Raw genomic sequence first — 26,292 nt, 5'->3', positions numbered from 1 at the left:
ACAGGAATGTTCCAGATCAGCCTGATGTGGGTCAGACACTCTTCTCAAGCCCCAACAGCTGTGACTGGGATGCTGGAAGGCTGCAGGAGGGCAGAAGGCACAGATTTAGGTCATGTGGCGTGAGAACTGTGGAAAGAACCCGTTCTCTGTAAAAAGTGGTCTAGGTAAGAGAGCAAAGGATGGTCTTTGGTTACAAGAGAAAGATCTCTGCTCTATCAAATTCAACTACAATGCAGAAGAAGCGATATGGGGCCCAAATGTTAGAGAATTTTACTTTCTAGAGGAGAGATTTAGAGTTAGTAGTTGGTCCAGATCTGGAAGGTGAAGTGAGTAATCAGAAGTGGCTGAACTCAGACAAGTCAGGTAAGTAGAAAGGCCCCTGTCCTTGACGGAGATTCTAAGTCATTTACAGAATCTCCTGGAGGAAACATCTGCAGCTCTGGATCTGCTCTGATAACAGCTCCCACATTCTTTGGAGAGAAATTGTCCCCCACAGCATGGAGTTCTACAGAGGTGACAATTCTTGGTAGCTATCCTAGTCTGTTTTCTGTAGCTAATAGCACAATACTGGGTCAGTTATAAAGAAAGCGGGTTTGGCCCGGTGTGGTGGCACACGCTTGTAATCCCAGAGGCTTGAGAGGCTGAGACAGGAGTATGTTGAGTTCAAAGCCAGCCTCAGCAAAAGTGAGGCGCTAAGCAACTCAGTGAGATCCTGTCTCTAAATCAAATACAAAATAGGGCTGGGGATGTGGCTCAGGGGTCGAATGCTCCTGAGTTCAGCCCCTCTCCCTGCAAAAAAAGAGAAAAAGAAAAAGAAAGCATGTTTGTTTTGGCTCATGGTCCTGGTTCAAGGTCAAGGAGCTGCACATAGAGATGTCCTTCTTGTTGGCAGAGTTCCAAGGCAGCACAGGGTATGTCGTGGTGAGAGACAGGGTGTGGGCAAGAGACCCAGCCAAACTGAAGTTTATAGCCAATCTACACTCAAGATAACCCACTAACTCATTAATTCATTACCTGCATGAATGGATTAATCCATTCTAAGAGCATAGCCCTAATTACCTCTGAAAGGTCCTACTTGGTTCCATCTCTTAAAATCATCTCACAATGGAGAATTAAATTTCAACGTGTGTTTCAAAAGGGACAGATTGCGGGGGCACAGTGGTGCACAGTTGTAATCCTCACAGCTCAGGAGGCTGAGGCGGGAAGATCACCAGTTCAAAACTAGCCTCAGCAATTTAGCAAGTCCCTAAGCAACTCAGTGAGATCCTGTCTCAAAATAAAATATAAAAAGTGCTGGGATGTGGCTCAGTGGTTGAGCACCCCTGGGCTCAATCCCTGGTACCTCTCACCCCCCAAAAAAGAGGACAAATTATGCTGAAACTACAGTAGTATCCTTCTCCTTTCACATCACTGTAATGTTTAGGTTCAGAATTAAGGAACATCGTAGCGTTAATTATCACTGAGAATTCAAACAAATTATTAAACAAAAACAACAGCTCAATTAGATAGCAATTCAGTAGTAGCTAGGACATGCTTATACTTCAAAGTTACTATTTCCAAGGTTTCAAACCCAGGACATCACAGGGCCCAAGACATCCCCAAAGAGGAGAAGCGAATGGCGTGAACTCTCCATCTGCCCTGTACTTACTGGGTGGCGAGTCCTCGTCTCAGGGTGGTGAGGATGCCCAGGTAGAGGTGGCTGGCTGCCAAGTGGAGCAGGCAGATCCGGAAATGGGAGGAGGTAAAGACCCCTGTGGTTCCCAGTACAGACACCCAGACGGTCCTTCTTGTCCTTAGCTGAGTTCTGGTCAGGAAATAGGGGTAGGAGAACGACCCCATGCCTGAGAAAGAAGACGTGAGGGACCAGAGAGAAGAATCCCAAAGCTCAGATGGGACAGGTAGTCGCTGTGTTCTACCAGTCAGCAGAAAAGCACAGTAGGCCGGTCCTCGGAAGGAGACCTGTCACTAGTACAGCAAAGTCAAAACTGGACCCATGGAAGGCCATAGAAGACTTGACCTATTTGACCTTGAAAGAACATGTTTCCCAATCACGTCAGAATATACACTCTTTGCACATGCACAGTGTTTTCCTGTGGTTGTAGTTTCTTTATGAATAGAAAAGTAATAATATTCTTTTTAAATATATTTATTCAGTTAGTTCATTTTAGGTGGACATTTATGTGGTGCTGAGGATTGAACCCAGTGCCTCATGCATACTGGGCGAGCACTCTACCCCTGAGCCACAACTCCAGCCCTGAAACATAATAATATTCTAAAACTCATCTATTGTATACTTAGGTGCAGTTTATTACATCTTTTATCTTGATAATGCCAGGGAGTAGGATCTGAAAGAAAGAAAAAATATCAAATTGGTGTTAATCTCTACATGTTTTGAACTCTATAAAATGGTTAAATACTAAACTACTCAATGGATTCCTAGTCTCTTGAATTCTAATGCATGGAAAGATTGAATTTTAATCTATCGAATTATGTAAGATGGTTAAATATTAAATCAATGCATGCTTCATTGCCTAAAACACGATTGTGTTGAAGGATAAAGAATATTTGCAAACACTTGTAACATACTGTGTTCCAGGCACTGTCTGTGCCCTTTACATACCACAAATTATATTCATAGCAACCTCATGAGAGGGATGCCGTTATTAGCCCCATTTACCTAAGAAAAGGCTGAGGTACTGAGAGGTGAAGTAACTTGCCTAGGTCACACAGCTTTGGAGCATGAGAAGCAGATCTTAAAAGCAGGCAGTTTGGTGCCAGGATCCATGCTCTTGGTAGCTCTGTGCCATCATTTTCTTCTTGAACAAAGACAGTTAACATTTATTGAGTACCTACTGCATAACAAACATTGCATGCAGCACTTCTGCATTCATATGCAACTTACTTCTCATGGTTACTTAAGAGGGAGCTTTTACTATTCCAACTTTTTAGAAAAAACAGCTTAAAGCCACACTAGTCCCACTGTGCTTTTATGCCCAAGCCGGGTTTGAATCTCATTTTGCCAGCCTCCATGTCTGGTCCCCTAGTCTGTTTCCTGTTTATCTCTGTCCTGCATCCCCAGTGCCTAGAACACCATTTAATTCCTAAGTCAGAGGGAAAAAGATTGACAAGTCACGCAGAGGAAGGGCAAGTGACGAACAGGACAACTTCTAACACTTCTATGCTGGGCGAAGAGGCTAATCCCCTTTTTCCTGAGGGCAGGTTGACTTGGTGACTCACTTTCAAATAATGGAGCAAAGAAAGAGAAAAAAACGTAACCGCACTGGTGGAGAAACTTAGCAAACATGAACTTGACCACGGGACGGTGCTTGGATCTCAAGGACCTCGTGTGGACATCCCCACACCCAGATTCAGTGTGACGGGAAGGCGTCTCGCCTCTGTGGCCTCCTTTCCCCAAAACTCATAACTGCAGTGTAATCATGAGAAAATTCTTCAGATGAACCCAGTTTGAGGACTGTTCTAGAAAGTACCTGGCCAGTATTCTCAAAATTGGCAAGGAGTCAAAATAGAAGGTGTCGTAGACCAGAAGAGACTAAGGACACCTAAAGGCAGTATGGAGCCATGGGTTAGTAGTGATGGATTCATTCACTTCCTGGTTTTGACAGATGTACCGCAGGTGCCATATGAGAAAAATTTAGGGGAAACTAAAATCGTGTGATGGATACACAGGAACTCTGTACTAGCCCTATACATGTAAAACATCATCCCAACATCAAATTTATTCTTTAAAAAATCTAATTAGCCACTTTATTCAGGCAAAAGCAGAACCTTCCTGTTGTGGCCCAGTAAGAGACATTTAGAGGCCCTGCAGGTGCACCTGGAGTCCAGACCCCCCAGGTTCCTCTGAGGGAGCCTCTGACCCTGTTGTCAGGTCACCTACACAAACCCTGAATCCAGAGAGATGGACGGGCTTAGGCTTAAGTTAGAGAAACTTAAGCATTGACAGCTCTCAGTAGAAAATTAACTTCATACGGAGAAGAAAGGTAAGTGGGTTTTAATTGTGCTGGTCTTGCATAATTTGATTTGGAGACATTACAAAAAGTTTGGGATAAAGAGCAAAAATAAATCTGCTTATTGGGTTGCTGGTGTGGTGAGAAATATAGAATTCTGGTTCTTGCACTAAACTGTGTGAACTAGAGAGGCCTAGATGATAGCCAGACAGGCAGGCAGACAGTGTTGTGGTTTGGATCTTAAATGTCCCCCAAGGCTACGTGTTGAAGGCTTGGTTCCAGCCTGCAGGGCTGCTGGGAGACGGTGGCACTTTTAGGATGTGGGGCCCCGTGGGAGGAAGCAAGGTCACAGTGACTACATCCTTGAAGAGGTGTCGGGATCCAGGTTTTCTCTCTGGGCTCCCATGACATAAGCAGCTTTGCTTCATCACACATTCACAACCACCGCAACCCAAAGAGCAGAGCCCAGTCTGCCAGGGACTGAGATGGAACCCAAATAAGCCTTTCCTCCATTAACTTGATTTTTTTCTCCAGTATTTGTTACAGCAATAATAATAGATAGACAGACAGACAGACAGGCAGACAGACCGACCTTACAGGCACCCACCGTACCCCCTGACTCACTAGTGCAGCCTCAGAATCTTCCAGAACTCCCCATCTCTCCTACCAGTCTCACATCCTAACATAAACTAATTATTTCAGATGTTTCCGGCTTTCACGGCCTGGGAAGTGGAGATGATCTCGGAGAACAGCTGCCTATCTGCACCAGGACACAGCCTCGGGTACAAACTGCAATGACAAGCTCAGACAGGGAACGCACAGGACCTTAGCCTCGTGCTGCTTTTGCAAGGTGCAGCCAGATTCCAAAACTGCCAAGAGAAAGACAGAAGTGAGGCCCTGCCAGGTCATCGGATGCCAGGACCACATGCTTTCAAAAACTGGTGACTGCTGTTGCAGCAAGAGACCTTAATGATCATCAAGATGCTCCCAGGAGGAACAATGATGAATTGTGAGCCTTTGACTCTATTTACCTTTTTCTGTCCCACCACTAAGGTTTTCACGCAAAGAGCCAGACTTATCTTTTTTAAAACCTCCGCAAAACCAAAACCAAAAGACCACTCCAGTTACCCACCGTGATTGACAGCTGCCACATCTCCGCTGTGGCTTTTTCTCAGAAATCATCTGGCTGCCAGGATAACGTGAAACCTGGTTGCTACCTCCTTGCAGAAATGGGCTGTGCCTTCTGGCTGCACATTTCTTCTAACTTGACTTTCAGGAAGCCAAAAAATTGGCAAAGCAGCTCCAAATCCTTCCAGTTCTTAGGGACTCAGAACCAGAGGAGGCGGGTTCAATCCAGAGCCAGGCCAGTTCATTTGCTTTCCTGCGGCTTCTTTTTGACTTCATATTTATGTTCAGATAGACATTTTCACAAGTGATAGTCATGGAGAAATGGCCTGGGAACCTTCAGCAAGTTTTCGTGAGATGTTCTCAAATCCTGATTTTGACTCCAGCAAGTATCTGCTGCGGCGGCGGCCAGACCTAGGAGGCGGAAGATGGACTGTCAGTCATTTTAAGAACGAGAAATGTAAACAGCCACATTTTTCTCTAGGCAGGGTTTAACTTGGGGCAAGTTCAAACTCGAGGATACCCTGCCCAGCAATTTTATTGGTACTCCAAAGAAATGATTGTTGACATCTGGACGCTGACATAGGTGTCTCTCTTTAAATTTAAGAGTGGACTTTTGCCTGTAATCCCAGAGCCTCAGGAGGCTGAGGCAGGAGGACTGTGGGTTCAAAGCCAGCCTCAGCAACTTAACAAGGCCCTGTCTTTAAATAAAACGCAAAAAAATGGGCTAGAGATGAAGCTCAGTGGTTAAACACTCTTGGGTTCAATCCCCGGTACCAAAAAAAAAAAAAAAAAGACTGAACTTTCTTTTCACTTCTCTTTAGAGTTCTCAGGTAGCAGCAGAATTTACCTCCATCCACACATTGGAAGGAAACCAAGGTCTTGGATCATCGGGGCTGTGCCCTGATCTGGGTTACTGTGTGTACAGAACAGCAGTTTTCAGGCCAGGTCTAAACCTGAGTGATTCCATTTTGTAAAACAATCGTTTGCCATAAGCTATTCCATTCTGAGTTTCAGTGATGAGGTGAAATGACTCTATGCCTTATTTGTACAAGCCAACAACTACCATCCATCTGGCACAAGCACAAGGCACAAATGGATAAATTAATTGTGCTAATAAAAAGGAAACTTTTTGAACCTGAAAACCCTTTGAATTAATCAGAAGCACAAGGGTGCATGGTTGTATCAAATTTATATTGAAAAAAACAAGCCCACGAGTTTATCAAACGGTGACCACACCTGCAAATGAAGCAACCCCATCACTAGAGACCCTGATACTGTCTTCTGGTTACTTGTTATTAGCCTTTCCTAGGAAAATTGCCCCCACTCCCACATAAATTATGTGAAGTGTGATGACTTGAATATTATAGATATTAGAAATAGCAGAATAAAGAACCTGTGATAGCCTGGCTTATGTGCCAATGTCTTGGCTGGGTTGAATCACGAGCCACTCATACCTTGTAGATTCAAACAGCAATTCTTTATTCCCGAACTCACATCGGCCCTGTACAAACACGTTCTGGGGAAATCTAAAATCTGCCCCACAATTCACGTCCCAAAACTTTCTGAATTCTACGAGAACTCAACGGGAACTCAGGCAGCAGGAACGCCCTACTCCCAGCAGGAATAAACTTAAACCTGGAACTTCCCTAAAACCACATTGTCTTAAACCGGGAACGCCTTAAACCCAAATTATCTTAAACCCGGATACTTCCTAAAACCTGCAGGATACACCCTAATCCTGGATCCACCTGGTCCTTGAGCAGGGTCACCTTTCTCAAACACACATGCAAGGTCACAGCAAATTTCCAAGGCAAGTCCATTTAACATGGGGTACGCTGGCAAGGAAATTTCGATGCGTCATTCCTACTTGGCAATCGCCCTCAGCACTTATGATGACCAGGTGATCCACAGGTACTTGGTGAACTGTCACGACTGTAAGTTGCAGAGCCTGTGAATTTATTGTCATTCCATAAATTGATGACACTGTGGAAAGACACAAACATGTTTGGTCTGCGTTAATGACATGGCTCATGACACTTAACGATCCACGCGGATGCCACGAACCTGTTCAGTTGGCTGACTGGAGCTGCTCCGTGGGATTAGCTCTCCCAGGCTGGAGGAACCTGAGATCCAGACGGCAGGCTTGTCTCTCTGCTTTGATGAATCATGGTTTTGGTCTTTCATTTAATCCCAAAGAATCCCAGTGATATAAAGCCAATAGATAAAGTTGATAAATTGTCCATTTGAATTTTAGAACCCTACGTTTAATTTTTTTCCCATTTTCCTCACTGTTAGTCTTGATCTTAGTCATTTATATGTTTCCTCATTCATTACAAAAGTATCCAAAAATGATTAAATGGCAGTAGGGACACCAGTCCAGAGGAGATGGGTGTGTACTGGTAAGTAAACCATCTTAGACATGTCTTCACCACAGTTCCATGAAGGGGGTATTATCATCTTTTTTTAAAAATTTTATTTTTAGTTATGGATGGTCATAATACCTTTATTTTATTTTATTTTTATGGGGTGCTGAGGATTGAACCCAGTGCTTCACACACGCTAGGCAAGCGCTCTGCCACGGAGCCACAACCACAGCCTCTTAGCATCTTTTTTGACAACTAAGGAAAGTGAGGCATGTGAGATGAGATGACTGGCCCCAGAAGGAGTTGACATGCTGAACTGGTATAATGATCACTTCAAGCCGAAGTCCCCCGGGAACTGTAACTGCAGGAAGGCTGTGTGGCCTGTCTTCCTGCTGCTGCAAGCCACTCAGGTCCTTTGGGAGAGATGTCCTCCTCGAGCCAGGATGAGACAACAGCCTTCATCATGGGAAACTAGTAATTGGGGCTGGAATAAGCCTGAACACAGGCTCACTAGAGTAGCCCTTACCTTCCACTTGCTCCTCTACCTTCCGTTTATCTCTTCAAGACGCTCCTGGAATCTACTACCCTGGTCCCGAGACCCACTTATGTGTCATCCCTTCACGGGTTTGTCATTGTTTACAGAGTACGACAGCATGCTGCTTGGTTCCGTGCTTTGGACTTTGCTGTGGTGTGAGGATCCCCGTGTATGTGTAAGATGAATAGAAATTTGCTTTTCTCTTGGTAACCAGCTTTGTGTGGAGTTCCAAACGGCCCCCATGAAAGTCAAGGGATGGTAGAAGAGATCTCTCCTTCTCCCTCACCCCAAATCATAGTGTGACGCGTCTGCTCGGAGCCTGGGTCTACCCGGGCGCAGAGCCCTGTGTGGTTCATTGACCGTGCTGGAAGATTCCACCCGACCACTGTGAATGTCCCAAAGGACCTCAGCCCAGGGACCACGGTGCCTGAGACACCCCCATCAGGGGCTCTGACTTCCACAGTGGCACAGGTGTGAGATTCCCTAAATTAGTGGAAAGGCCTTTGAAAACTTCACTTGGCTTCTAGAAGGTAGAGAAATGGAAGGTAGAGGAGCGAGGGGAAGGGAAGGGCTACTCTAGTGAGCCTGTGTTCAGGCTTATTCCAGCCCCGATTATCATCCCATGATGAAGGCTGTTGTCTCCTCCTGGTCTGGGGAGGACATCCCTCCCAAAGGACCTTTGCGGCTTGCTGGATGCGGCCAGCTCCTCCCCTGAGGAGTGGTTCTGAATATCAGGTAAAATAATGCACAGTAAACGGGGTGTCTCTGTTCCACATGGTCCACCTCTGGTCAACTCTTGTAGGTGGGCGATGAGAAATCAGGGAGTCATCCTTGGCCCTGTACTGCCAAGTGGTCTCTGAAGTATTTGACGAAGTTCTTCTATCTTATATCTTAAGGATATGGACAGAAGGCTTATATCTTAAGGATATGGACAGAAGGCCTTTAAAAGAACTCAAAGCCGTAGGAGCCCAAAGGGTTGTGAAGTTCCAATCAATCAATTAATCAATCAGATAATCAAGTGTTGGGCTATTGAACCCAGAAAGATTTGAGCGGAAAACACTGACTTACACAAATGTCCTACTCTCCTGATAATCTCAGGACCATTTTGAGGAATGCTGTGAGGTTAAAATCAACCCTGGGAGACTTGGGATCTATCGCCTTCTCTTCCTGGCCCCTGTCCACAGGTAAACAGCCATCAACGCCCTGCGTCTGCTGTTAGCCGGTCAGCAGGTACGGGGAGAGCATCCTTCCTGTATCACATACTTAGGGTGCGAGGGACACAGGTACAGAAAATGGTGCCCCCACACTCCCACCTTCCTGCCCTCTGCTCTGACGCCTCTGGCAATGTGGGATGGGGGCTAAGAGCAGATATGGCTTCAAATCCAGTCGTGTTTTTATTGTGACCTTGGGCAACGTGCATCCCTGTCCCCATCTTAGCTTCATCATCCCAAGATCCTATGGGACAGATTCTTAGATACTGATCTGTGCCCTGCCCCACCAATTCCTGTGCTGAAGTCCTAACCTCAGGAACTCTGGATGTGACTGCATTTGGAAGATAGCGTCTTTAAAGAAGGAACCAGGGTTAAATGAGATCATAAGGGCATGGCCACCATTCCACAGGACGGGTGTCCTTATATGAAGAGGGAGAGACACCAGGTGCATGTGCACAGGGAACAGACCATGTCTCGATCAGTGAGAACGTGGTGGTCCACAAGTGAGGAAGGGTCTTCACCAGAGCCCTGCTCCTTGGCACACTGAGCCTGGACCCCAGCTCCAACTTCTGTTGTTGCAGTCACCCCATCTGTGATCTACCCAATGGATGGATCCCCCGATGAAGTGACAGCTCTGGTCATCTAATCAATTTCCTCTCTGAACATTCCTATACCAACACGTGAGGTTTTCGGGGGACATCTCGTATCCAAAGGATAAAAACACTGCAGTGGGGGTTTCAGCAGCGCAGAAGATTCTGCGGCAAACACCAGATGTACAGGGACCGACCACACGTGCTGAAGGCTCAAGCACATTAGGTAAATGTGCAGGAAGAGCCACTGGCCCTGCTGCATGCTCTGTGCTGTGTCCACCTGAGAACTGTTGACCTTGGACTTGGCTCATTGTGTGGAGATGGAGGGCCGGGCTCCGGCTCCGACATCAAATATTCAAATCCAATGATGCCTCTTGTTCTGTTTCCAATGTTGTCAAAACGCTGGCTGATGACATTTCCTTTCCCCTGGGCATGGTTTCAGAGAGCAGGGTCCTGACCAGGAGGCATCTGTAGTTCTCATTGTGTATGCAAATGGAGCTCTGATCTCCGGAGTTTGATTACGGCACTTTTCCCGAGAGACAGACTTGCTCTTGGTTTTCTAACAAAATGTTGACTCTGAGGAGAGCTCTTGCATAGAGGGAATCCTTCTGGAAATATCTCTTGAGCATGACCGTTGGCTGTGCTTCATATACCCCTTAGAGATTTCTGCAGAGGTGTCAAAAGTTGTCAAAAAAAAAGGAATCCTTGGGTAAATGTAGTGTTTCTAGGTATATCCCTTTATGTCACATTATAGCTAAAGGACAAGTGATGTGGGAGCTAGAGACAGACGGTGGTGACAATCACACAACGTGAATGTACTTAATACCACAGAACTGAACATGTAAAATGGCCAAAGTGGTAAGATTTTAGGTTGTAGAAGCAGAAGGAGGAGGAGACCGAGGAGGAAGAGGAGGAGGAGAAGGGGGAGAGGGAGGAGGATGGGAAGACACAGAGCTTCTATCCTGGAAGGGACATCTTGGCCCACAGACTGCGAGGGCCACCTGGCTAAATCCTAAACCTTGTAGCTGTTTCCCAAATGGAAATGGAAGAGGAACACAGAGTTCAAGGAGAGAGATTTGGAGCTCAGAGAGTAGAATAGTCGAGATGGCAGGCAGGCAGGCACACAGATGTCCTGCCCTGAAACTTAATCTGTGTGTGACCATTAACGATCATTAATCATTAATGATTAGTAATTACTAATGATTAATGATCGTTAATGGTCACACACAGATTAAGAGATCACTATTTAGTGCATAAAAATCCTTTGAAGATGAGGTTAACTTGGCCGATCCTGATTGAGTAGATTGGGGCAGAGGTGGAGATTCTGTAAATGTTTATTTTTTCCTTTCTTATTTTTGGTACTGAAGATGGAACTCAAGGGTGCTTTATCACTAAGCTACATTCTCAGCCCTTTTTTTTTTTTTATTTTGAGACAAGGTCTTGCTATATCGCCAAGGCTGACCTCGAACTTGCTATCTTCCAGCCTCAGCCTCCAGAGTAGCTAGAATTCCGATGTGTGCCACTGCGCCCGGCAAGATTCAGTATTTCTAACAGGCTCCTGGTGATGTGCAGGCCACTGGTTTGCATGCTGAAGCCTCTGCCATAGAGAGTCCTATTTTTCTTCCTGAATAGGCTGGAAACCATTGGTAGTGGCTCAGAAATGAAACCCTGTGGTGACTTGGGGCACTTTTGCAGGCAAATCATATTACAGCTAGTTAGACAGGCCTATTTCTATTCCATTGTGGCCCAAGATCTGCAGCTCTGTGGATAAAATGAGCACCTACAACCCCATACAGACAGCAGAACTTTACTCATCTAACATACCTACTAAGCTAGGTGCTGGGATATATGCCTCTAAAGCATCGACTCAGGAGCCTGAGGCAGGAGAATCACAGGTTCGAGGCCAGCTTTTCAATTTAGGAAGACACTATCTCAGAATTTAAAAAACATTTAAAAATGTTTATAGGGATATAGCTCCATGGTGAAGTGCCCCTGTACCAAAAGTGAATAAGTACATAAATAAAATTTTAAAAATAAAGTCAAGTAGATCAGAAGACCTCTAAATGAAGAGTTTTGTTTGCTTGTTTGCACTGAGTATTGAACCCAGGGGTGTCTTGCCACTGAGCCACATCCCAGCCCTTTGGAATTTTGTTTTAAGACAGGGTCTCGCTAAGTTGCTTAGGGCCTCTGTTAAATTGCTGAGGCTAGTCTCAATCTTGCAATCCTCCTGCCTCAGCCTCCCAAGTTGCTGGGATGACAGTCGTGCATGGAGAGTAGAGAGACTGAGAGTAGACGGTGACAAAGAAGGGACAAGAAGATAAGAAAGGGACTTCTGGGGGGTGTCCCAGAAGGGCTCAGCAATAACCAAAGAAATGTTCGGAGAGGACAACTGATGTGCTCCAAATGAATTTGGCATCTCTGATAATGGCTTGCACTGGGGAAGACCGCTGGAGTGTCGATGAAGAATCCTGGTGTGTGAGGTCCTGGGTTCAGTCCCCAGCACCACACATGCATGGATGGTGGAAGGAAACGGTCATACACCCGAACATACACAAATAATAATAGAAATAACATCCTCGGGCAGCTCATTGGTACCAGTAGTTCTGACAGCAATTAGAGTCGGGCCAGTGGGTTTCTGAGACAAGAGGAACAACCTTTCTGAAGGTGTGTGCGCCCTCAAGAGTCCACCAGTTTTGTGACTCTCACAAAAAGCATTGCTTAAAAAGATCCCTAAAATTGATTCAAATCCTCCGGAGGCATAAAGGAAGCTTGGGAGAAGCTCAGGCGGGAGAATGAGTTAGTGCCGCCTGACCAGGTTCGCTGAAAGAGGTCTTATTCTTCACAAGACACCTGGGAGGTGAATGAGTAGATGATTTTAACTCAGGTTCTAAATCTATTTCTCTTTACAAAATAAAAGCAGTCAGCCATGGTGAGGCACACCTGTAATCCCAGCTACCTGGGGAGGCTGAGGTAGGAGGATTACAAGTTCAAGTCCAGCCTAGGCAATTTAGCCAAATCCTGTCTTGAAATAAAAATGTAAAAAAAAATAAATAAAAAGGATTGGCCGCAATTGTGTACAATGAATCAAAATGCATCCTGCTTTCATATATACCTAATTAAAATAAAATAAAAAGTCCTGGGGCTGTGGCTCAGACTGTGAGGGTGTTGAGGCTTCAGGAAAATAAGAAGTGTTCTGTGTTTTGTTTGGGGTGTCCTCATACATTCTAAGCATACGAGCTACCACTGAGCTACACAGCCTCTGTCCAAGAATTTTAAAAACCTCATAATGCAAAAGCAAATGCGGCTTGTGCCAGGGAACCCAGCTTGTCACCTCTGTCCCCTCAGGCCCTGTTCTGTCTTGTGGATGTCTTGTTTGGTCCACTGTGAGGTTGTTGCTCTCGGGTCTGAGGCCAGTCAGAAAACATACTAGAGGCCATTGGGCCCTCAGACCAAGGTGGTCGAGTGGAGGCTACATTTGGTTTGAGTTTTCCATAAGGTCTCCCATGGTCTTTTTGGCCTGGAGGTGGTGTTGCCCAGGGGAACTGGGGTCCATAATACAATGCCCACTGTTTTGATCCTATCAGGAGCCTATTGTTTTCCCCTGTTCTGCTGAATGATTTTCCTTCATAAAAACAATGGTGACAGGATGATGATGCATGTTTGCTCTTAGCACACTGTGACATACTGGGCATCCTGCCATTATGTATTTTGCTCTTCCTAACCAGGGACTTTTGTAAGCAGTTGATCATCAAGGTTTACAATTACACAATCCTCTGGGAGCTGTACATGATGCTGTTTAAATTCCAGTGGAAAATAGTTCTCAGAAGCTCCATTCTGAGTGACATTCATTCTAGTAGGAGTAGCAGTCAAAAGATACTGTACATTCCCATTTCACTTATTATCAACAGTCAGTCCAGTTTCTCATCTTAGCATGGTTGGTGCTAAGGTTTGAGTGTGGTTTGTCCACTGATGGCTCATGTACTGGAGTCTTGGTCCCCAGTGTGACATTATTAGGAGGTGGTGGAACCTTTAAGAGGTGGAGCCTAGTGGGAGGTGCTTAGGTCATTGGAGGAATTGCCCTCCGAAGGGATTAATGCCAGCCTCCTTAGTTCTAAAGGGAGCAAATTATCACAAAAGAGCAAGCGTAGCCCTTATATCACTCGCACTTCCCGTCTTACTATGTGATCTCCCCTCAGCTCCATAAATGCTCCCACCATGATGCCATCTGCCATGTTGGGACACAGTCAAGGAAGCCCTTTCCAGAAGCTGAGCAGATTGGATTATCCTTTCAGTCTCCAAAACTGTGAGCTAAATAAAGCACTTTTTCTTTATAAAGTACTCAACCTGAGGTATTTTGTTATAGCAACAAAAAATGGACTAATGAATAAAAAAATCATGTGACCAGAATGTCTCCCAGAGTGATGTCACCTAGATTTGCAGGCTGCCATTCAACCTTATCAGGATCAAAAGCAGGCATGATGCCAGCCAGACTTCACCTTTCTGGGTGTCTGGTCTAATTGTGCTAAGAGATAATATTATTCTGTGTATTGGAATGCATCTCTCTTTTGAATGTTGGATTTTCCTTTGCTGCATTGCCCACTCATTTATTTATTTACCCTTAACTATTATTTAATCCTTCTCTCTGTCATTATTTTTACCCAAACTTTGCCACCTTTGTCAGGGGCACTAGGCTGAGACACTGTGCTGGTCCAGATTGCTCGTAGCAATATCAGTCTATCCAGTTTCTCCTGCTTAGTTTATCCCCACTCATTTAGAGGAGGGCTGCATAGGTAGAGATTTCTGGGACCTCCCAACCACCAGCAGCCCCGTAGCATTCACAGTGGACCCCAACTTTCCAGATGTGTAAAGGCACAACCTGCCCCATCAGGCCCTGAAGAACCCTGACATGAAGGTTTAAAGGAGTAGCCCCAGTTAGAAATCATCCCTGCTGCTAGGATTTGACTGTTTCCCCCGACGACGTTTCTATGTTGAAACCATCATCAGTGTGACAGTGTGAAGAGGGCTTTGCTGGGAGGGGTGGCACACTCCTGTAATCCAGCAACTGGGGAGGCTGAGGTAGGAGGACTGCCAGTTCAACCCCAGCTTCCGACTGAGTAAGACCCTGTCTCCAAATAAAAGGGGAGGGGTTTCCTGGGGATGTAACACAAAGGGTAAACCACCGCTGGGTTCTATTCCTGTAAAGGTAAAATTTCTAAGCAGATTCTAAGCCGTAAAGCCTGAGTTAAAGTGTAAAAGACCGGGCATTGTAAAGTTTCCAAGCTGCAGGGCCTGGGTTAAAAAGTGAAAGACTAGGTATTGTTAAAATTCCTCTGCTACCCCCAGAACCTGTAATCCCTGTAGCTATTAGGACAATACCCGAACTGCCCAGTAAATATTCTCACTGACTCCTGGTTGTCTAATAACCTGGGATTCTGCGTAATTTGTCACATAGTTATTTAGGCTCTAAAACCAATCAGTTTGAATGTGTACCCCGCTTAGAAGTGACCAATCACCCCTGCCCAGCCTGTTCCCGCCAATGAATGTACTAATAATGTCTCAGAGTTGTTGTTCAATTTTCCCGTGCCTCATGATGATTTGTTCTGATGCAAGCAAAGCCCCCCACCCTCCCCAAAAAGTGTACTTAAGCTCTGCTTGACCTCTGCTCTGGGCTCTGGGCTGCTCTATCTTCCTGAGTGAGCCTGGAACCTCAGCATGCTGAATTAATAAATCCCCTTTGCCAATTGCATGAAGCCAGTCTCTTGTGTGGTCTCTTCCTCCGACGCTTTGCTGGACCCTTACATTCCTAGTATCAAAAAAGAAAGAGAGGGGAAGGAAGGAAGGAAGGAAGGAAGGAAGGAGAGACAGGGCCATAGGAGGTGAGCAAGCCCCCCTGGATGAATGGGATTAGAGACCTTATAAAAGGGGTTGTGGGTGGGTTCTCTGTCTTCTGCTCTTACACCATGTGAAGACACAAGCAAGAAGACCCTCCCCAGATGCCAGAGGCCAGTGCCTGGGTCTTGGGCTTTCCCAGCCTCCAGAACTGTAAGAAGTAAGTTTCTATCTGATCAAGAACAGTGTTCCAATCCCTGCACACCTGGGAGAGGGCTCTTCTGATGGGCACTGACACTCTACTTTAATGCTCAACTTCAGTTTCTACAGTGATTTCCATAGGACCGAGCCTCTCACAGACATCCCTTTCTGCCAGACCCTATGACCAGAGAAGTGCAAATCAAAACCACTCTAAGATTTCATCTCACTCCAGTCAGAATGGCAGCTATTATGCATACAAACAGAAATAAGTGTTGGCGAGGGTGTGGGGAAAAAGGCACACTCATACACTCCTACATTGCTGGTGGGACTGCAAATTAGTGCAGCCAATATGGAAAGCAGTATGGAGATTTCTTGGAAAATTGGGAATGCAACCACCACTTGACCCAGCTGTCCCTCTCTTCTGTCTATACACAAAGGACTTAAAAACAGCATACTACAGGGACACAGCTACATCGGTGTTGTTTATAGCAGCACAATTCACAATAGCTAAACTGTGGAACCAACCTAGATGCCCTTCAATAGATGAATGGATAAAATAAATGTGGCATATATACATAATGGAATATTACTCAGTAATAAAAGAGAATAAAATCATGGCATTTGCAGGTAAATGGATGGAGTCAGAGAAGATAATGCTAAGTGAAGTTAGCCAATCCCCAAAAACCAAATACCTAAAGTTTTCTTTGGTATAAGGAGGCTGATTCATAGTGGGATAGGGAGCAGGAGCATAGGAGGAATAGATGAACTCTAGATAGGGCAGAGGGGTTGGAGGGGAAGGGAGGGGGCATGGGGTTATTAGTGATGGTGGAATGTGATGATCATTACTATCCAAAGAACATATATGAAGACACAAATTGGTGTGAATATACTTTATATACAACCATAGATATGAAAAATTATGCTGTATATATGTAATAAGAATTGTAATGCATTCTGCTGTCATATATAAGTAAAAAAAATTTATATTAAAAAAAAAAAAACTCTGCAGTCTCCTGTAAGTCTCCATATACCTTCTGCTTCTTTAGGGTCCCCACAGGGCTACCATACAGAGGATTTGTTGAAGCAATACTCTAGCTTCTGAGAGTGGTCTCTCTTTACTCACAGGTATCCTATATTGTTTTAAATTAACCACCTGGACTTGAGGAGTTACAGCGCTTCTCATTTAGGCTCTCAATTAAGACCTGCCTAAGGCCTAAGAGCAGACTTACCTAGGTCTAGTTCTTCCTCTTTCTGCAGGTTTTTTTTTTTTTTTTGTAGCAGAGGTTGAACTCAGGGGTGTTTAACTACTGAGCCACATTCCCAGCCCCCACTCCCACTTTTAAAAAATATTTTATTAGTTGTAGAAGGACACAATACCTTTATCTTATTTGTTTATTTTTATGCAGTGCCAGGGATTGAGCCCAGTGCCTCACGCATGCTAGGCAAGCACTGTACCACTGAGCCGCAACCCTGGCCCCTCCACAGCCCTTTTATTTCTTATTTAGAGGCAAGTTCTTGCTAAGTCACTTAGGGCCTCGCTATATTACTGAGGCTGGCTTTGAACTTGTGACCCTCTTGCCTCAGCCTCCAGAAGTACACTGGGATTACAGGTGTGCACCACCGCGCCCAGCTCTGCAGTGTTATTTCTCCATTTCTTTCTGTCTGCTCATATTCCCCTTACACCCCAAACAACACCTCCACTCCACACACCCCCAGCCCCAGCATGCTGTCACTTCTGCAACATACTCACATCTGACTTCAGCAGCAGGAAGCAGAAGCGGCAGATCTTGGCTAGAAAAATAGGATAACTTCCTGTTTCAGGTCTTATTCGATACTGTGCAGCAACCCACATCTGAGACTTTTACAGGACTTCTGTTCATGTGGCCTGGGGAGTTTCAAATGGGAATTGAGCCAAATAGTCCAATATTTTCAGTTTCTTGCTTTCTATACTTTTCATGGTTATTGCTTTGAGAAAGCAGTAGCATAAAAAAGAGCGGAAGCAGGGAGCCCTGGTGCACAGGTGCAATCCCGAGGGCTCAGGAGGAGGATCACAAGTTCAAGGGCAGCTCCACTGGGAACTCTGGGGAGATGCCCAACAGGAAGCACCCTATCTAGCCCCTCCCCTGTCAGATGTCCCTGCACCTGCCTGTGCCACAAGATGTCCCTGTCCAAATCTTCTCTGTGTCACAGGATGAGAACCACATGGTGGGTATTTTAGGGACAATCTCCTGTACTTGAAGGGGGAATGCTGCTGCCCCCTTAAATGACAATGCTTCTTCAGAGGTGTTTGTTTCAAGTAAGGCCCTCCAGAGACACTTACGAGGGGCCAGCCTGATCCCCTTGTCACTCGGATTCACTCCTTGTGAGTCAGACCTGAGATAAGCTTTGCTCATTATAACCCTCAATTCTCCCCCAAGAGGCATGTCCAGCTGACAGTTTTGAACATGCCCTATATGAAGAAGCATGACCTTGAACTGTGTGTGCTCTGGAATGTGCTTCCTCTACACGTGATGGTCTACACTGTGGCGCCCCCTGTAGGGCTCTGCGTGGTATAGAAAGTTGACCCGCAGGCTCAATTTGCCCCAAGAAAAGCCCCTTGCTATGTTTTTGCAGGAGGGGTTGCTTCAGGAACGATCTACAGTGCATTCTCTATTTGCCAAGGGTAAGGCATGTTTTTCTTCACTCTATCTTCTGGTTGGACGTATCAGTTTTGCACTTTCTCCTGGGCATTGCATTTGATTACTAAAACAACCCCCAGCCCCAGCATGCACACAGCTTGCCTGTGTCAGAAGAAACTCCTCGGGGCTGGGGTTGTAACTCAGTGGTAGAGCGCTTGCCTAGCATGTGTGAGGCACTGGGTTCGATTCTCAGCACCACATATGAATAAAGGTCCATTGACAACTAAAAAAAAAGGAAAAAACTCCTGAACACAGAAACAACAGAGAAGTGCGTGCTGTGGGACAATAGACCACTAATCTGAGAGACAGCGATTCTAAGAGCCTATTGGAGGTGCTAAGCTGGTTTAGCAGGAAGTAGGGGGGAAAAAAAGAATATTTGCACCTTTAAGATGCTGAGAGGAGCCAGGTAGGGTGGCACACACCTGTAATCCCAGCAGTTCAGGAGGCTAAGGCAGGAGGATCCTGCATTCAAAGCCAGCCTCAGCCATGGTGAAGCACTAAACAACTCAGTAAGACCAGGTCTCTAAATAAAAACACAAAATAGGGCTGGGGATGTGGCTTAGCGGTCGAATGCCCCTGGGTTCAAACCCTGGTACTAAAAAAAGAAAAAAGAAGACGTTTCGAGGATTGAGGGGTAAAACCCCAGTTATATATGTGTGTCTCCTAACTTTTCTTCCTTGTGAGAATTGGTGAGAATTAGTAAGGAGCACAGACATCATTGACAAATTGAGCCTGGGGGTCAACTTTCTATGCCAGGCATAGCCCTACAGGGGGCGCTACAGTGTCGCTCTCTTCACTAAGGGTATTTTATTTGTTTGTTGTTTATTTATTTATTTGGTGCTGGGGATTGAACCCAGGGCCTTGACCATGCAAGGCAAGCAGTCTACCAACTGAGCAATATCCCCAGCCTGGTATCTTTTTTTTTCCTTCACTTTCTACTTCTCATTTTCTGAGGGAGAGCTGGAGACTCTTTGCAAAACTACCTCCTGTCATAAATATTTTTTTTCTTTGTATTAATCCAGTTAACTCACATGGCCACCTCCTCCCCCCCCAAATCAGATAAATTTAGGGGGAACTCTCTCCAGTAAATGGTCTGTCAGGTCCTCCACTTGAGGACTAATTATTGCTTATCCCCAGAACATGCAACGGTTGTCTCTCCTTGGGTCTGTAAGCAGAGCTGTCTTAGTGGATCGCCTGTGATTTCATTTCATTCTGGTTTTAATGCTTATTTAGCAACCAAACCATTTTCCTTTCCTATTAGTGTTATGGAGAAATTTTCTGGGTTGGGAGATTTTTATTTCTAATTATGTAAAAGGATAAAATTATAACTATATGGTTTAACAATCTTAATTGGTTTTATTTTTGACTCTTAAATCAGGCAATATTTTCCACAGATCAAGAAAATATATTAAAGAGCTGAGCAAAAAGGAGGTTGGTTTTGTACACAGAGATTAAAGAAAGTAGAAACACCACCAGTAACAATAGCAAATGTCATTCCAAAGTTACTTTCCTTGTGAGGTGGGGGTCAGGGAGGCATAACAATGGAAAACTAACTGGTTAGCATCAGGTTTTTTATATATATATATATATATATATATATATATATATATATATATATATATATATAAAAAGCAAGCACTCTACCAACTGAGCTACATCCCCAACCCAACATGCTGTTCTTGTATTCTTTTGCCATAGCTGTTCCACTTGCATTTTCTTTATAACTTTTTCAATATTATTCACATATTAATGAAAAAGAATTCAAAAGAGAATCTTACCTCCATGACTATAGAATGAAAAAAAATCATTATAATTTGTCATATAGGCAACAAAAAAATTTTTTTTAATTAAGCAAATGTTTTAAAAGTCAAATAGGTGTAGTTGCCTGCTAAAGGCTTTGAGTCTGCAGGTTGTTTTCTCTTTATTAAAACATGAAATTCACAACTGTTAAAGAAGAGGTAAAACCATAGTAGGAAAAAAAAAATCTGAACCATAGTAGAAAAAGAAAATCTGATATTTTTCCTCATTGTGGATAATACTTTTTTTTGAACTTTGTGATTTGATATTATTTAGTTCCACATGTTTCTGCTTCTCTAAATGATGCGCTGTTAATGTGTTCTATATTTTTGGAAATACTGCATCAGATAAAATAAGATTTACTCAAGGGTACATCTTCTTGCATCTTATATTTTCCTTTGTGAAAGGAAACTCAATTACCATGATTTCTTCTGTCATTTGTCCAAGAAGAAAAAATGATTTATCTGATTTGTAAATTTATATGAAGTTGACTGGGTGTATAGGGCTCAGCCCCTGTCTTCTTTCTCTTGGGGGCTAGTTGGCCCTTGGGGGAAATCAGTTATTTGCTCCATGCCTTAGATCTTCCTTGAGCAGACCCCTTGCCCTGGTAGACATTGCATATCCATCTAATTTGGGAATCCAAATAACAGGTCCATTTGATTCTGACCCTAAGCTAGATTCTGTTAATGGGTTTTTAAAAGGTAAAAGCATGCTTTTCATACATATGTAAGAATGAAGATAAGCATTTTACCTAACTCATTAATGAGAAAGCTAGAGAAAGTCTCCAGCAAATCAAAGGGGAATGAAACAAGCCACACATTTATGGATCTGGAATATTTAAGTAAATATTTGAAGGGAAGAAAACTGTTTTTTTCACCGTGGGCTCCGGATAAAATTTATTTTCATGTTTTAGGCAAGAAAAGGGATAATGCTCTTATTTTGTCTGTAGATAGGAATTGCTTGATTTTGTTATCAGTAATCTGCAGCTTACGTAATTGCAAACGAGCTCCTATACAATCCAGAGCAGATAACTGGGGTGGGATTTTATCAGTAAATGAATGGAATTGCAATATTAACTGGACTCTTGTCTAATGATTCAAGTAGTTCCAGATGCTGGTGTGGCAACAAGATGTATTTGTTGGGCTTCCTCAAAAGTCTCCATGAGGTTCTCTTGTTTTCTCTTCATTATTACTCTAACCCTTCAGCATTACTGTTCCATAAGATGTTGCTTGTTAAAAATTTTTTTAGTTGATTTTTTTTATATTTAAAAATTTTTTTTTTTTTTTTAGTTCTCGGCGGACACAACATCTTTGTTGGTATGTGGTGCTGAGGATCGAACCCGGGCCGCACGCATGCCAGGCGAGCGCGCTACCGCTTGAGCCACATCCCCAGCCCTTAGTTGATTTTTTTTTTTTTACTGGGGTAAAATAGTGTTAGCATAAAAATCATTTGAAATATATATATATATATATATATATTAGATTTATTCTTTTTAGTCATACATGACAGTAGAATGTATTTTGACACATTATATCGAGTACAACTTCCCATTCTTGTGGAATTTGAACCACTTTTCAAGGAGTAACTCAGCGAAGTACATTCACACTGTCACGTAACCTTCACCACCAGGGAAACCCGTGATTGTGGCCCTGGACGCAGGAAGCCCTACCCTCCTGGTGACTCTGTCTTCCGAGGCACCTTCCCACAGCTTTATTTCTCTGCTATTTGTATTATCGTGAAGATTCTCTCTCTCCAAGTAGATCTCTTAAGTGCAGCAACCATGACGATTGATCTGGGCAGGAAAATATAATAAATAGTATGAGATACTTGGGGGGGGGTGTTTCTCAGCATTCACTTTCCCTTTTAGTTTAGTATTAATGAAACAAACAAACAAACAAGTGAACATCAAGGTCCATCCCTGCCTTTTCTGGAATCTCTCCTTAGCCCAGGGGGATGCATGAGATGCTCCTTTCTGAATTTGAGTCTTGAGTAAAGGATTGACTGAGCTAAGAGACAGTGTTCCTCTTCCTCCTGTTCTCTCTAAGTTCATTTTTCCCAACATTTAAATTTCTATAAATCTTTTCCTTCCCATATATTTTTTTAATCCATTGGAAGTCTGTTTTTATTGATGCAGTTTTTAAAAAAAGTAAGAACATAATCTGCTGATACATATGACTAATTCATATCACACACACACACTCACACCCCCCATATACACACACACAAATTCTAGGTAAATAAACATCTTCTTTGGAAAGTGTAGAAGTATTGGAAAATACATACAAAAAGAAAAGAAAATTCACCACAGCAATAATAAGATGGACTCGACTCATCTAAAATTCTATACAATGAAAGGTACAATAAACAATTTTAAGGAACTAGTGACAGACAAGATAAGATCTTTGTAATACGTAAAATAGACAAAATAATAACATCTACAATATTAAAAACACTCATGTAAATCTCTAAGAAAAAGACAATCCAATAGAAAAAAAGACAAAAGGTTTAAGTGGAAGATTCACTGATGATATCTAAGTTAATAAACATATAAACGTGAAAAGATCTTCAAGTAAATTAAAGTTAGCAAAATGCAAAATAAAATAATGGTAAGGTAAATATTTTGCAAATAAAATTAAGATGAGGAAGTTTGATGATATCCATTTTGGCTGAGATTGTGGGGAAAAGTATATTTACATGTAGGTGGTGTGGATCATTACAGTTCAGCTTTTTGGAGTATTATGGCAATATCTCTACAAATATTACATTCTAATACTATTTTCCAATCAGACTACTTCTGAGAATTTCTTCTTTTTCTTTGTGGTGCTCAGGATTGAACCCAGTTCCTTAAATGTGATAGGCAACCACTCAACCAACTGAGCTGTTCTCCTAGCTCAAGAATTTTTTTTTCTATATTTTCAGAAGCACAAAAATATAATGGCTAACTTTTTGTTATATTAGGCCCTTAGTATGATCTTAACAGTTTTCCAAATATATTACACTCACTGAATCCAGTTCTAAAAATTAGACTTGGAAATCTTAAAAAATATAGCCTTCTCTGTTCACTAAAAAGTCTGCCCACAAAAAGAAATGAGAGGGCTGGGGATGTAGCTCACTTGGTAGAGTGCCTGCCTCTCATGCACAAGGCCCTGGGTTCAATCCCCAGCACCACAAAAAAAAAAAAAAAAAAAAAAAAAAGAAGAAGAAGAAAAATGAGGCACAGAGGAATGAGGAATCAGTATGTATCACAACGATTCAGTCCTCAACATAAAATTCTGGTCTTCAGGCACCCTTCCTCAAAGGCAAGCAAAATAGGGTGGGGTAATAATCCATCAAGTTCACCCAGGCAGGCCTAGACCAGGATGAAGTAACATGCACACCAGTTGGCACCTTGAAATCGGCCATGGTGGAGTCGTTACCCCACTAAATCATCACACACTCAAATCAGGACTCTCCTCCTGAAGGGAGAGTTGATAAACATTTTTGAAGAGGAAACATTTACAAAACACTTGCTGACGGTGGTGATTTTATTCAAGGAGGCTATGGTGAAGGGCATAGGGGTCACCTCAGCGTGGTGTGCAGTGTGGGAGAGAGAGACCAGGCCGAACCCCAACTCCAAAGAGAACAGTGGGATTCACAGCCTGGAGCAGAGGTAAGTGTTCAGTGGATGGAAAGTTCCGAGAGGCCCAAATGTGGAATTTTCCACTTGTGGAGTCATGTCAGTGGTCAAAAAGTTTTGGATTCTGCAGAACTTTGGGTTTTGGATTTTTGGATGAAGCAAGCTCAACCTACCTGTGGGGTAGGCATGGGTCAAAACTTCTCTTCTCCCTGTGATTTGTGGCCAGAGGTAGGTGTGCTGTGTTTGTAGACGTGCTGGTATTTATGACACCTACACAAACTATTATTGCTGGACGCCTAGCCCTGGAAGTCTCCCCGAATCCCAGCTGGCTGGATTCACCTGCCTACCCACATCAAATATAGGCAAAAGAGAGGAAAATGAAAACTGAAATTTATGCAGTTTGATCAAAGTGGGGAGAAGGAGCTAAATGGCCTGTCAGCTGGTCTCACAGTAACGGTTACAATTTGTGGAAACAAAAGCCACGTGACACACATGTGGAGTGAGTTATTCTATGCTGGAGAGGCCTGGGCAGGGGGTGAGCTCCATTCTCACCTTCCTGGGGTCCCCAGGTGTGGGGAAGGGTCAGCCCCTCGGCTTTTACTCTCAGTATGAGAAAACACAGGATGCAGAAAAGCAGTTAGGATGAAGTTGTCCTGGAGTTCAGTCTGTTTCACTATTAATAGTGAAGCCGCGTCCTTGTCCCAGAGCTGCTGTGGAGCAGTGGCTGGGGCAGGTTGGAGCATGACAGTGGGCCTGAGCCCTAGCTGCACAGAGCCCGCCATGCCAGCAGAGGCCCAAGGCACAGCAAGCCAGGGCCAAGGCAAGCCAGGGCGTGCCCACCTGGCCTGGTGTGATGTCCACTCCACACAGCACCAGCAGCCCAGAACCCCTAAACATTGATCTGCTGACCTCTGCCTCCCAGGAAGCCGGAATTGCAGGTGAGCCGTGAGAAAATGGAAGCAGGGCAGACCTGAATGAAAGTTCAGATTCCAGGGTTAACCAATAGCATGAGCACTTTTCCAAACCCGGATGAGCATAACTGAATAAAGAGCATTGACCCAATGCTGTGCAAAACCCTTGACTACCACATTCAGGTGGTAACTCTGATAGGGAGTTCCTCTTGACCCTGTGAGAACTGGGTTTCTATTCTTCACAGTTGAATAAATCCTACTCCCTTCACTCTTGCCTTCCACTGTCCCATGAATTTAATTTCTCAGATTTGCAAGACAAGAATTTGGAAAGAAGTTGGTGGTGAGCTGCTGGACTCTCTTGCCACACTGGAGGGCGTAGCCTGCCATTTAGAGTCATGGAGAACAATCTGGCTTCGCTGGCTGCAACCCCCGGAACTCATGCTGCAGGCATCCCCTCCTACGATTAGCTTCCAACACTGACAGGGGCTTCCGCAGCCTGCAGCTTACACAGACCCCACCTGCCAGCAGAAGGGGAGAGCTGAGTTTCACTTCAAACTCCTATTTCAATAGTAGTTCTCCAATGTATAATTTTCTATGTCTGTAGAGTTTTTAATGAGTTTGTAATACTCTATAAATTATTTTAAATTCAAGTTTTAGTAGGTATTATAGTCAGATGTTTTAAAAAATCTAAAATATTTCTTTTCTTTTTCTCCCCCCACCCCCTGGCCCACAACCTCATACTGGGGATGAAACCCAGGGTCTCACACATGCTAAGCAAGTGCTCTACCACTGAAATATACCCCAGCCTCGGAGATCAATTCTGTTAGGTTTGTGCCTTGCTCTTTCTTTGCATTGGGTGATACTGATTTTTCGGTAGTGTTTAGATCAGGTCTTGCAGAAGGTTCTATAATCAACAAGGATATGTCGACTTGTTTCTTCATAGTTAGAATTAATGTAAACATTTTTGGCAAGATTGTTACATACGTGGGACACTATGGAAGCCATTATAGAGGAAATGAAGTGTGTACACTTTAAAACAAAACAAAACAGAAAGTTCCCAAATAAACCATCTAATGTAACCCTTCACAACAGGAAAAGACTAACTTCAAAATCACTAGAAGACACAAAATGATTAAAATCAGAGAATTTTTAAAGCATTTCAAATCGTTGATGCAATGAAGAGTTGGCTCTTTGAAAAGAAAAAATAAATTGATAAACCCTTAACCAAACTAACCAAAAAAAAAGAAAGAAAGAAAGAAAGAAAAGACCCAAATTAACAAAGCTAGAGATGAAAATACAAATATTGAAACAGACATTTATGAAATTCAGGAGCTCATTAGGGACAATTTTGAAGGCTTATATTCAAAATAACTGGAAAATCAAGAAGATGCTGATAAATTTCTGGCTTTCCAAATTGAACCAATATATATCAGGGCTCTCCAAACTGAACCAAGAGGATATTGGT

General features: G+C 43.7%; 1 long non-coding RNA gene across 2 annotated transcripts; it reads right to left on the bottom strand.

Annotated features, from left to right (window-relative positions):
• Window positions 1-2,130: 2,130 nt before the first annotated feature.
• Window positions 2,131-17,892, bottom strand: LOC144366352 (uncharacterized). 2 transcript variants are annotated; one of them, XR_013425418.1, is made up of 5 exons: window positions 17,576-17,892; window positions 7,161-10,461; window positions 6,964-7,079; window positions 5,101-5,507; window positions 2,131-2,345 (listed from the first exon to the last, which is right to left on the bottom strand). It is a non-coding gene; the product is annotated as an uncharacterized LOC144366352 (long non-coding RNA). The 2 variants fall into 2 exon arrangements; XR_013425417.1 differs by having other exon boundaries at window positions 6,964-10,461.
• Window positions 17,893-26,292: the final 8,400 nt, after the last annotated feature.

Source organism: Ictidomys tridecemlineatus, chromosome 8, assembly GCF_052094955.1.
Source record: "Ictidomys tridecemlineatus isolate mIctTri1 chromosome 8, mIctTri1.hap1, whole genome shotgun sequence".
NCBI classification, from domain to species: Eukaryota; Metazoa; Chordata; class Mammalia; order Rodentia; family Sciuridae; genus Ictidomys; species Ictidomys tridecemlineatus.
The sequence above is the reverse complement of the archived record's forward strand: the minus strand, read 5'-3'. Positions and strand labels throughout refer to the sequence as shown.